Below are 11,575 nucleotides of genomic sequence, written 5' to 3' on the forward strand. Positions count from 1 at the left end.
CCCGCCCCCCGGCCCTGCTCCCCCCTCCATACCCATAACCTAAACTTATGTTTTAGGATGTAATTTTAATGAAAAATAAGCATTTAAGAAAATACTGGTGAAAGTAGGTGACGCGGCACCAGCTCAATAAACAAGAAAGTTAATGGGGGGCGGGGAAAAATCTTAGAAGTTAATATTCAGATAATTAAAGTAACATAATTGCATGGGACAGAAAGGATAAACAAGTCCGATGTGTCTTGTGTAAAGCACAAAGATAAAGTGAATTAAGCCCTGAATAAAAAATAAAATAAAAAAAAAAAGAGAAATTATGGTAACTCGGTGGGTTAGTCTTTGGTTGGTTGGTTTTTTAACTAGAACGTGTATTTTTGCTTGACTGTGCCTTGGGGGAAAAAGTTAGGATGGATTAAGGAAACATGAGTATTTGGAAGAAAAATATTCTTGTAAAATTAAGAAAAAATATAATTAAGAATTAATTGTAAAGTTTGATGGATATAATCATAGAATAGTTTGGGTGGGAAGGGTCCTTTAAAGGCCATCTAGTCCCACCCCCCTGCAAGGAGCAGGGACATCTTCAACTAGATCAGGTTGCTCAGAGCCCCGTCCAACCTGGCCTTGAATGTTTCCAGGCATGGGGCATCTACCACCTCTCTGGGCAACCTGTGCCAGTGTTTCACCACCCTCATTGGGAAAAATTTCTTTCTTATATCTTGTCTAAATATGCCCTCTTCTAGTTTAAAACCATTACCCCAATTTTCTTGGATGGGTGTACCGTCCATCCAAGTGCATGATCCCTACCTGCCGTTAAGATTGATGTCTGGAAAGAGCAGATGAATTACATCGTGATCAAACCGTAAAGGGAACCTGAATGACGTTTGTGGTGTAAATGTCTAAAGTTAGGGACATGGCTCCCATCCCAAGGGCAAAATAATATGAAAGAATTTGCTATCGTCTGCCAAAATGTCATGTTTAGGTTTTCAAAACAATAAAATACACAGATTCAAACCAAACCCAACCTTATGACCCTTGCAAAATAATCAAACTAAAACGTCTGAAAGTACAGAGATTTGCTTTTTGTTTCTGAGGAAAAAAGTCCATGGTGATTTTTTCCTTAAAACTTTTTTAAAACCTTTTTTTTGGGGTGCCCACAATCTGAGGTTTGAGGTTTTGGTTTTTTTTTTTGTTCACCCTAGTTGTTTCTGCAGTAAGCACTGCACAAAATTCAGCTTCTATTTAGGGCTGAGAAGACAAGGTCTGTTAATGAGCTTTATGAATCTTTTGCCACGCAAGTACTTGTAACCTATTGCAACAAAGTTAATTGCTTTTATTTTGCTGTGTTTACTTTTATGAACAAAAGGCACTCACTGACTCTGTATCACCAGTTTTTACAGCTCTGAATTGAGGTGAATTGCTTTATTTTTGTTTTTATTTTTATAGCAGAAGCTGCCTGGGGTGCTTCTGGGGCTGAGCTGAAGCACTTGCTGGGGAATGAAGGGATTGAGAGCAGCCCTGCTGAGAAGGACTTGGGGGTACTGGTGGATGAAAAGCTGGACGTGAGACGGCAATGTGCGCTTGCAGCCCAGAAGACCAACCATATCCTGGGCTGCATCCAAAGCAGTGTGGCCAGCAGGTCGAGGGAGGTGATTCTGCCCCTCTACTCTGCTCTTGTAAGACCCCACCTGGAGTCCCGTGTCCAGCTCTGGAGCCCTCAGCACAGGAAAGACATGGACCTGTTGGAGCGGGGCCAGAGTAGGCCACAAAAATGATCAGAGGGATGGAGCACCTCTCCTGTGAAGACAAACTGAGAGAGTTGGGGTTGTTCAGCCTGGAGAAGAGAAGGCTCTGGGAAGACCTTACTGCAGGCTCCCAGTACTTAAAGGGGGCTTATAAGAAAAATGGGGACATACTTTTTAGCAGGGCCTGTTGCGATAGGACAAGGGGTAATGGTTTTAAACTAGAAGAGGGCAGATTTAGACAAGATATAAGGAAGAAGTTTTTCCCAATGAGGGTGGTGAAACACTGGCACAGGTTGCCCAGAGAGGTGGTAGATACTCCATCCCTGGAAACATTCAAGGTCAGGTTGGACGGGGCTCTGAGCAACCTGATCAAGTTGAAGACGTCCCTGCTCACTGCAGGGGGGTTGGACTAGATGACCTTAAAAGGTCCCTTTCAACCCAAAGATTCTATGATTCTGTGTCCTATGGTTGAAGCACTTTGGTTTCTAATTTAATCTTTGTGAGATGCTACCTTTTTAAAATGGATTTGCACATCTTGAGCAAGTGAAAAAGAAGCAGCAAAAGCGAATGTGGCAGACCTTCTCCATTTCAAACTTTTTTTAGCCAGCCATTGCACCAGCCATTGCCTGTAAACTGTTTCTGAAAGGGCTCTGAGACTTTAATTCTCAGTGTCCGGCACAAGCAATGTAACTCCTGTGTAAACTGTGTAGTATTTACAACTTCTGTGGTTTTGCTTGCCACTGCAAAAATCTATAACTTTTGGGCCATTTTCCTGAAATTATTTTACGTACGCACACAACACATAGTGCCTGAGAGAAAGCTTTTAAAGCAATAAACTTTGTTCCTTTGACGTGAAGCCATTCGTTTTCGATGAGCTTGTACCACAAAAAATGTGAGGGCCATTTGCAACCGGCACATGCTCTGCATGGGCTTTCATAAACCGCACGTGCTGGGTTACTACGGCGTTCAGCTTTCCTCCTGCTTAAAGCTTGTGGCTGTGCCCAGGGTGAGCGTCAGCTGGTACCAGGTTTTGACCCAACTTGGCGACTTCTGTACCAGTTACTGGGAGCCTGGTTCTCTGCTGAGCCCATGCCAGGTGAATTCACCCCTTTGGCACCCCTCCCGCCTTATGCAGCTCATAAGGCTTGGCCAGAGTGAGGAAACCTGAGTTAGCAAGTGGGTAGCGATCGCCTGCACCCCACTGAGACGTTGTGAGTGGGCACAGGGGCTGGGCCGCGCCAGCAGGCTGCTTACCCTGGCAGTGGGGCGGGGGGTGGCTCCAGGACGAAGCGCTCTCCCGGCGGAGGCAGGAGAGCCTCTCGCTGCCCACCAGCTGGTACCCCTCCTGGCACCAGTACACGAGGACCGAGCCCAAGGAGACGCCCGAGCCTCTGTCCACGTAGTAGTATCCGTAGCGCGGCGGGAGCAGAGCCGTGCACGGCGCTGGGGGAGAAGGGGAGATGTTAAGTGGGGGTGGTGACGAAGTCCCCGCTGGTGATGCTTTTCAAAAGGCTGCCCAGCTCCTGTGTCACCCCTGGGGGTCCTGCAAGTCTCTGAAATTTTTTTTGCATAATCTTAAAGGAGAGATGTAGGCAAGTCTAGTGGCTTTATCTGGAAAATAAGTCTTCTAGTTGCAGACTCTGCAATGTGAGCAGCTATTGAACAGCAGAAGTGGGACTGGAAAGGTACAGGATGGGGACAGTGTGCAGGGAGCAACCCTTAGGAGGGAAAGGAAGAGGACAGGCATTTTTTAATACCCCAGTATTCTGGGAGAATATTGATGGCTGGAACTCAAAGCAGTATAAATACTACTCTATGCTATAGAGAGATACTTTTTCCATCCCAGCCTTTATTTTTCTTTTTCTAGTTTGCTACCCACAACTATTCAGAGCTACTCGGTTATCCTGCTTAGATCATCCTTTCTGCATTGCACCCTTTGCATCTTGAGTGCAGGCCTCGTTCCAGCTTGCTAGTACCTGGTGATAGCCAGGAGTGAGGCAGGCTCCAAAAGGGATGCCAGTCTGTGTGCTTGCAAAAAAACCCTGGATATACTAACAGAAGGCCAAGAAAATGTGGATGAGTAGAATCTTGTGTAACAGGTATCACAGGTACCAATATCCTGAATTAAAAGAAAATACGCTGATCAACTCTAGCTAAGCCAAGCTTAAAATCTGCAGGCAGAAATGTGCTAATGCAAGAGAGTGGTTTGGTTTGCCTCTGCTTTTGCTGAGATGATATAGGCTTCTCCTGCAGAGGGGCTAACAAGAAACAAATCAGGTTAAGTAAGATCAGACTTTCTCCAGGTCCAGCAATACTGTTAATAGGTAGCGGAGATGTCTACATGAGTAAATTCAGCAGTGCCAGGGAGGCTGCCCAGATGCCTGGACTGGATCTGTTGTGCAGTTAAATTGTCCGCCACTGCCTAGCACCTTCCCCAACAATCCCTCACCATGATTTGGAGATAAGGTGGTCCGGGGACTGTTCCCAACAGGCGTTTTGGAAATAACATATAGTTCATAAAGGTTTGGGAAGGTGAAGGGTTTAATAATATGGCATGGGCTGCTCTGTGCCGCTGCCCGTACTGGGCAGGCAGTCACCCTGCGGCAGCCCCAGTGCCATGTCCCACTTGCTAGGGAATGGCACGTGCTCTGCTCTAGGAAGTGGAATAAAAAATAATCATCATCTTCAGCATTTGGAGATTATTTGTGCTTTTAAAAAATCTCCATCCTCATTTCTTCCCAAGGGTCCCAGCTCAGCCCTTGGGGACAGGGATGTGTTCAGTGTGCCCGTACCCTGGCCAGGGAGCTGGTCCATCATGACAGGCAGAGATTAACGTGGAGGAGAACTTTACTCTCAAGGGCAGACAGTCAAGTGTTAAATGTCCTTCCTCCCTGTGCCTAGTGACTTTGCCTCTGACGTGATATAAGTCTCCCAGATCACAGAAGCTGCTGTGGCCGTGAGGACCACACAAAGCCCCGCAGCCCCTGCGCGTGCCCTAGCCATGCCTCTGCACCCACCGGAGAAGTACCGCCGTGCCATCGTCGCCACATCCCCATGCCCTGCGCCCCATGTACCTGCACAGCGGGGCCCCGAGCAGCCCCACGGAGGGAGAGGCGGGCAGTCGCTCACTTGAGTACCTGAGATGTTGCTGTGCACATAGGTCCCGTTGGCGACGTCTCTGGGCAGCCCCTTTCTGACGTGTCCTGCCCCAGGCGAGGCGGTCCCGGGCCCACCAGCATCACTCCAGGCGAAGCTCAGGCAGCTCCAGGGCAGCAGGCAAAGGGCGATGCATTTCCCAAACCTTTGTCCCGTCATGGTTTGGGGAAACACAACATTGCCGAGTGCCTGGCCGTCGCGAGTGCCTGCGGTTTCCTTCTGCTTCTGAGCAGCAGTCAGCTGGGCTCTTAGGGCATTAAGCCTTGAGCAGCAAAGCTAGCGGCCGCTCTCCCCCGGGGGCTTGCCTCTCCTCCGCGTCGGCACAAACCCCACATCCCCGCTCCTAGCACTGCCAGCCCTGCTCTGGCCACTTGACTGAGTGGCTCTGAAGCCCCACAGAGAAACCGGGCATATGAAAGGGAGCGAGAAGCAGCAAGTGCTCTGGATCCATCTTCTACAGCTCCCTCCTGCAGGGACTGCCTGTCACCACCTCTCTGGGTGCTGGAGCCACTCATCAAGCACCGTCGTCCTCCTCTACCTGCTGAAATCCACGCTTGAGCTCGCTGCTGAGGCTCCTGAACTTCAGACCCTCCCATTCTCATCTCTTCCCTCCTGCCAGAGCCCAGGGCTGATTTTCTGTAAACAGCAGCAGAGCGGGATGTGTGCCACAGAAATCAAAAGGGTTTAATAGCAGCGACTCCGCCAGCTTCGCTGCTGCGGGAACCACAGAGAAACCTGTTTTCCCTTTTCCCTGGCGTTCCCTTTGTGTAGTCTCTCTGCCTGTCACTTCAGGCCATGATGTTTTCTGATGTTTTATAGCCGGAGGGGCTACAGCAGTGACCAGTTCTTGCCTCCTGGGGTGTAGGTTGCTCTTACCTGCCGCTACCTGCCTGGCCCCTTGCACGTACCCAGGAAGAGGTGACGTGCACCACATTGCCCGAGCGCTCAAGATCAAGTTGTTTTGGTGCAGGCAATGCCTCTGTGCCGAGGCTTTCCCCAGCGGCCAGTACACCAGCTGTGTGACTAGCAGGGCTTTGGAGCATTCCCTACTGTGGCCATCTACTCCCCTTCTTGCATTCCTTGGAGCTCCCCTCATCCTGTGGGTCTCCTTTACCCATCCTGTGCTGCACCCTTGCCAGTCCTGGGGGAACCTGGGACTTACTGCCGGTATCAGGGTTAAAGCGCAGGCCACTATTCATTAATAGCGTTGGCACAAGTATAGTGGCCTCAGCAGTTGGGTGCGAAGACATTTGCAAGTGCTTACAGCTTGGTAGGGAGATGCTCTGGCTCTGTGGGTTAGCTGTCATTTGCCTCTCTTTTATATCATGGTCTGTAGCTGCAGCCAATGTTCTTGGCTGAGCATGGCTTCTCGAGTGGGTCTGGGGGACCAAAATGTTGCCATAGATGTGTGGGCAGCTCCTGTTTGTAAAACCAAACAGCTTCTTATGGTCTTAATGTGATTTACTGCAGGGCATAAAGGGGAAATAAAAATGTCAGATGGAATCAAACCCCTGTCCCATCCCATCCCAGGGATGCAGCTGAGGGGGTCTGTGGCAAGGAGGGGAGCTGTGGGGCCAGGCAGTGGCTGGACCTTGATGCAGTCCCCGCCAGCACCGCGACCCCTCTCACTCACACCCAGGGTGGCTCAGCCCTGTGCTCCAGCCCTCCTTGCACGAGCAGAGAGGTTTCTTGTCGCTTCTGTGGGTCTTTGGACCTGGAAACACCTTAATCCTACTCTGTCTGTCTGTCCATCCATCTTTCAGATGCTCCTTTTTGGTTGTGCTGGTACTTCTCAGGGCTTCTCTCCAGGGGGTTGACTTGCTTTCTCAGGAAAACCTGTTTCAACCTCTCATGACTCATAATGATCTTGCTCAAAAACTACTTTAATTTCTTCTCTTTCCTGGTTAATCTTGAAACAGTGAGCTTTCCTTGGCTCCCCTTGGAGAGCAGGCTGAGGAGTGGGGGTTGTCCCTGGCTCAGTGAATATTGCTGGTTTCTTGTTTTGTTGTGTTTGGTTTTTTTTTCCCCCCCTTCTTTCCTCTTCTGACTGCAGGGATTTTGCTGTTTGCTTGTGCAATGAAAGTAAGCTTTGAGGCAGGCCGGGCTGTTTGAGAGCGTAACGCTGACAGCAGAGGAGCCGGCCTCAGGGCATGCCCTGGGTGCAAACACAGTTGTCTCCTGGCAGCTGGGAGCTGGCACAGAGGCAACCTCATGGGTGCTGGGGATGCACCCCTCCGCTCGGACGGGACCGACCCTGAACTGGACCCTCCACTGAGCCCCAGCCTGGTGCTGCGTGTGCCTCCTCCTGCTGGGGCTTACGAGCTGGCCCCATGTCCACGGATGTCTGGGGGATGGTGGGAAGAGCCAAGGGCAGTGCCCTCTGCCCCCTCCCTGCTGCCGGATGTGTCCCAGCGCTAAACCGCGGGGGACCGAGCACGTGCCGCAAGCGTGGCCTTCAGCGCGGGGCTGGCGGTGGTTAAGTCCTGTCACATGTGCCGGGGAATGAATGGGCTCAGCAAAAGCCCCAGGGACACAATAACCACACTTGAGCTTGTGCTCAAAATGCCGAGTAGATGACATGGATTATTCCCTTGCTAATGCTCTTAAGAGCTATTGCTGGGGCCAAGGGAGATAAAGGGGCTTATTATTGCAAAATCAATATCCTGCCAAGGTGAGATTTCAACGCTGTTCCCTGCACCCTGCCTTCTGGTGGCGGCCGTCTGCCCAGAGCCAGGCACCGGGCTGTGCGAGGCAGCGGCAGGGGGTGACCCCGGGCTCAGGTGAGGAACATGTCCATGTCCCAGCTCACCTCAGCCCTTTGCTTATGGGGAAGGCAAGAAGGAAAGGGGAGCTAACAGGGGAGCTGCTGTAGCCGAGGGGCTGCAGGTCTCCCCGCCCCAGGGTCTGGGCTGGGGCTGCCCACCTTGCCAGTGGATCACCTGTGGGTGATCTACTTCAAGGGCTGCTCCTCCACCACAGCAGCCTGCAAGGCAAAGCTCCGCTGATGTCTTTCAAAGCTGGCTCAGAGGCCTCTCTCACCTGCACTCAGATCTCTCTGCTGGCTGATGGGCATCCACTCAGGGATGAAGCTTTGCTGACCCATGGTGGGATTTCTCCCTACCTTCTCCTGTGCCTCTTCGAACCTTTTAAACATCGCCTTTGCAAAAGTGCCCCTCTCACACGCTTCCCACCTGCGTGAGTGCCATCCTGCCCTGAGCAATTTTCTCCTCCAGTCCCTGCTCTACAGCTTCAAAGCTGACACCCCAGCTCAGGTCAGCTGCTGGGGCTCTCCTGTCTCCTCTCCCACAGCCTCACTGGGCTAGGATGCCCCTGGCCCTGGGGCTGACACATGGCCGCCCTCCACCTTGTCCCGTCCCTGTGCCCTGTCCCCCTCACGCTGGTGTGCCCGGCCAGAGAAAGCAGCATCCCCTTCCTGTGGCACAGGCAGCCAAGCAGAGGTGTATTGGCATCAACACGGCACCACGACGCTTAGGAGATCCTTCCTTTAGTCTCCTGTAGGTATGTTTTCCACCCTGCCATGGCCCACACACTCATACTGTTCTCCTGATTTTGGCACAGCCCCATCAGTTTTGCAGTTTGTTATTGGGCTGCTTTGACACCAAAAAGCACCAGTCCTGGAGAAGAATGAGCACTTTTCTTTTGCCTTGTGACACGAGGATGTCTGGAGGAGAGTCTTTGGAGGAGCGCAGGTAAATGAACTGTGAGGATAATCAGAAAAGGCTACGTGGCACTCTGCCACTCTGCGGGGTTTTGGTCGCAGCGCACCTCAGGGTTTGGCCCACATGGGGCTGGTCATGGTGGGCAGGAGAAGCCCTGTGTGGAGAAGCGCTCATCCCCTGGGACTGACGAGCTCCTCTGGCAGTGGCAGGATCCAAGACCCGTGCCCAGGGCAGGGCTGTGGTGCGGCTGGATGAGAGCAACAGGAGGAAAGAAGAAGAAGGGACTGGGTATGGGGAGACTTGCTGGGAGAGCTGGGTGACGGCAGGGGTCTTCCCAGAAAGGAGCCAGGGAAGCTCAGGCCTTGTACTCGGCCCGGTGGGTGTTGCTGGCTGCCTGCAGCCTGCGCGGTCTCCCGGGGACGCTTGCTGTTGCTTACATGAGGAACAGGCAGTGGGAATGGCAGGGTGTGCCTCAGCGCCTCGGTTGTCTTTATGTGTCAGGTCCTTTGGAGGAGAAAAGGCAACCAAGAGATGTGGGAGGGGGAAGGTGAAGCAGACAGGTAATTCTCTGTCTAGGACTCTGCCTTCGGTTTCCTGCTGTGCCGTGGAGATCCTGGTGCAAAAATAGAAAGCGATGATCCCTGACTAAGGGAATTTACTTTGGTCATGTTTGTTCCCCTGTTGTGTTTTGATCAGACGTTCTCTCAGCTAATCCTTGTCGTATACCCCAAGTACACTGCAGTGTGTTGCACTGGTTGCACTTAAGTGATTAGACTTGTTTCTCATGGGAAATAGTGTTTGTGCACTTCAGCAGTGCAATACTAAGAGCACTGGGCTTATCCGGGTCCACTAGTGAGCAGTGCAGAACTTTTTCTGCAGAAGCCAAACTTCCATTACTGAACACACAAGTGCTAATTTCAAGTGGGTGGCCATGGGTGATCGTCTTTGCTTGGAGAAGGTTCTGCAGACCCAAAGACATAGAGGTATTTTGTGACGGTATTTTGTGACTAAATTGCTCATTGCAAGTCATTTGCTTAGCTCTCTTGCTAGTCTATCCTTCATGCAAACCAACCAGGGCTAGCTCTGTGGAAGAACAAACCTTTCTCCAGAAAGATGATTGCCGTGTTTTTGGTGCAAGGTCTCCATGTCATGTCTCTTCTATTTCATGGCCCTGAGTTCCCTCTAAACCCACTTTTTCCCAGCTGCAGTAGCTGGGGTTTAGTGCCACAGGTTTGTGAGAGCACTGTGGATGAACCTGCCCTCCCAGCAAGTGGCTTGGTGTGACTCACCAAGTCTGCACCTCCCTGGGTTATGTGTGGACAGCCCCACATGGAGGGACTCCTCTCACTCATCTTTAGACATCTTCATCTAAGTCAGTTACTCTTGGTTGTTTCATAGTTTGGGAAAGAAACAGGACTTCCTTTATCTAGCCCATTTGGGACTCCTGTTTTAAGAGGCAGCGGAAGTTTTAGAGGTGCCCCCTGAATGCAAGGGAAACTCATGTATCAGTGCCTGCATTGCAGATGGGTAAGGTTGGTGGGAGGACTTTTCAATTACCAAACCTGCCTGTAGCCACTGGCAGTGGAGGGAGCTACCACCGTGATCAAATTTGTCACTACCTTGATTTTTTGGGGATTGCATGTGGCAGGCACTTGCCACATCTCTATCAACCAGAGGGCCTTCAAAGTTGGCACGCTGGAGTGCAGGAAGCTCTTTGGTCATGGAGGCATAATCAGGGACAGTTCAGGTTTGCATCAGGGTGGCATTTTAAATTAATCCATTATGAAACATGCCCTGGGAAAGACTTTGAGTTTCAGGGAGAAATATAGCGTAAGAGAGAAAATTACCCTGTCAGGAGAGTCAGGATACAGATGGTCCAGGCCTTCCTTGTGGTTAGAGGAGACTTGGGGTCGAGCCTGAAGATTTGAACTTGGTCTCTCATGTCCCCAAGCTTTTCCTTGATTAGTTGTTTTTAACAGTCAGTTGGCTGCTTCTGCTCCCAGGGTCATAAACCAAGACAGCGTTTACTGACATGACCAGCTGGCTGGGTAGCTTGACTGATAGCCGGAGATATGCCAGATACACAAGCCTAAAGGGAATCCATATTACATTTTTTTTTTTGTTTTCTTTCCTAATGCATCATGACTAGCTTGAACAGGTGGATACCTGCCCATTTATTCCTAAGAGCCATTCATACAAAGATTAGACTGTCGTCAATAACCAGCAATTGACAACATTACCGCTTAAGCATGCATCTTTGCTAATTGAATAATTCCTTGTTCTGAAAAACCCGCACAATTTAGTAATTTATTGTTAATCCTGTTCTATATACAAAAATATACACATGTACATACACATACGATGTACACAGACATTTGCATGCACTCAGAGACTTCCTACATGCTTTGCTTATTTCCAAGGGCAGGATGTTCCAGGCTGGGGCACCTCACACAGACTCCATAAATTTCTACTTTGACATGCACATTGTGCTATTTCGTAACCTTCTTCTAGATTCCAGATTATAGCATTAACCTTTTGTTGGCTAGAGGCTGGTACTGTTAAATTCTTCATTCCTAACAAGACTACTCTGATGTCCAGGCTTTTGGCTAAGTAAGAGTTATTTCTTGCATTTTTCATGAAAACCTGCAGTCTCTTGGTATTCTTAAAGCACATTTTTGACACTTCAGAGTTTCCCAGAATGACAAAATTGTTTTCTGCTCAGCTTTTTTGAGAAAAGGGATTGTTATTGTTACTGATTCTTTGTTGTTATCCTTCTCATTCTGTTCACCTGCTAGTCTAGATAACACAGGCATTGTCATGCACCTCTGCTACCTTGAAGTGCCTCTACACCAATGCATGCAGCATGGGCAACAAGCAGGAGGAGTTGAAAGCCACTGTGCTGCTAGAAAGCTACAACCTAGTTGCCATTACTGAAATTTGGTGGGACGAATCCCATGACTGGAGTGCTGCTATTGAGGACTACAGGTTGTTCAGAAGGGACAGGAA

The sequence above is a fragment of the Phaethon lepturus genome, unplaced genomic scaffold (genome assembly GCF_000687285.1).
Source record: "Phaethon lepturus isolate BGI_N335 unplaced genomic scaffold, ASM68728v1 scaffold10428, whole genome shotgun sequence".
Taxonomy (NCBI): domain Eukaryota; kingdom Metazoa; phylum Chordata; class Aves; order Phaethontiformes; family Phaethontidae; genus Phaethon; species Phaethon lepturus.